The sequence below is a fragment of the Elephantulus edwardii genome, unplaced genomic scaffold (assembly GCF_000299155.1).
Source record: "Elephantulus edwardii isolate Elephantulus edwardi_28Jun2011 unplaced genomic scaffold, EleEdw1.0 scaffold00026, whole genome shotgun sequence".
Taxonomy (NCBI): Eukaryota; Metazoa; Chordata; class Mammalia; order Macroscelidea; family Macroscelididae; genus Elephantulus; species Elephantulus edwardii.
The window spans coordinates 3,539,730-3,541,166 of NW_006399776.1; the positions used below are offsets into that span (position 1 = coordinate 3,539,730).

The 1,437-nt window shown below is 40.6% G+C and overlaps 1 protein-coding gene across 1 annotated transcript in view; it reads right to left on the reverse strand.

Annotated features, from left to right (window-relative positions):
- Positions 1–1,437, reverse strand: part of TMEM62 (transmembrane protein 62) — a 62,783-nt gene that overhangs the window by 46,465 nt on the left and 14,881 nt on the right. The window lies entirely within an intron of this gene.

Below are 1,437 nucleotides of genomic sequence, written 5' to 3' on the forward strand. Positions count from 1 at the left end.
GGCAGGAGCTTCCTTTGCTTTCAATGCCATCTTCATAGAAAGGTCAATAAAGTTTTAATGAAACCATAAGAAGACAGTAAAAAAGGGAGAAAAATGTGTAACGGAAGTAAAATTCTTTAAAAGTCCAGATGTATTAGATCAGTTGAGACTAGCAGATTTAAGACCTTGAAACATATTCTATATCTTAATCTGAAAGTACACCTGGGAATCAACTTTTAGCTAAATAATAGGTTGGCTCATAAAATAATGAAAATCACTTATGAGTAATAAATCTTCTAGGTAGGATAGCAGACTGGGCAGATGACAGCCCAGACTCTCTTCAAGTCAAATACCAGGAAACAAAGATAACAGATACAGAGGAGAATCCTGGAACACTGGGTACCAATGGAAAAAGACAAAGTAGTTCAAATGCCTACTGAAGGAAGAAACTGAATAGAAGTTCAAATAAGGAGACAGCCAAGTATGGCCATTTTAAATGTTTGTAAGCAGGTTTCTGGTTGGCATATAAACCCAGGACTATGCCAGTGCCCACATCAGCAGCTGGCTGATGACAAGAAAGATGTTATCTATTCCTTGTTCCCCCTACCATACCAGGAGTCTAAACATTCCTCTACCATGACCACTGACCAAGTGGCTAGCTGTGTTCCCTAAGCAGAGTCCCAGCTCTAAGACTCATCACTTTGCATCTGGCACCAAGAGTACATTCACATCACCATATTCAGAAACTCACTCTCTGCCTCCAGGTTGCCTTGGATTGCGTCATGTTGGTCTGCAGCCAGTCCATGGTGGAAATAATAAAATCTGAACAGAGTCTCTGCCTCTCAATGAGTACCTGTGGATTCCCATTGAATCCACTCATCCTTGGAGCTTGGGAGGGTGCCATCCTCCCTATTTCTTCATGCCAGCAGAGTGTGCCTTTTACTGACTGCTTGTACTACCTGCATCCATCCTGTAGATTGGCAATAACATCATCACTGAGAAGACAGGATAACCAAGTGCATCAGAAGCCAGCAGTAACTCTATTCCAGACTGAATGTCCTGCCCCTACACCAGAAGAAGTACCATTTATCTCCTGACACAGATCTGAGGATCTCAGCCACCTCGCAGATGAACAGAAACTCTGCCCTAAAGGGGTACCTCAACCCAAACACTCTTCTGGATGAGCTAACAGTAATTCCACTCAAACTATTTCAGAATATAGAAAATACCACACTACTCTCAAATTCACTCTCTGAAGCAAATATCACTCTTTTACCAAAGTCAGACAATGACACTTCTAAAAAAGAAAATTATAGACCAATACCCTTCATAAACACAGATATAGAACATGGATGTTCAACAAACTCTGAGCCAAAACATTAAAATATCATAACAAAAAAATTTAAAAAATGGCCTAGTGAGATTTATACCAAGTATGCAAGGATAGTTCATGGGGGG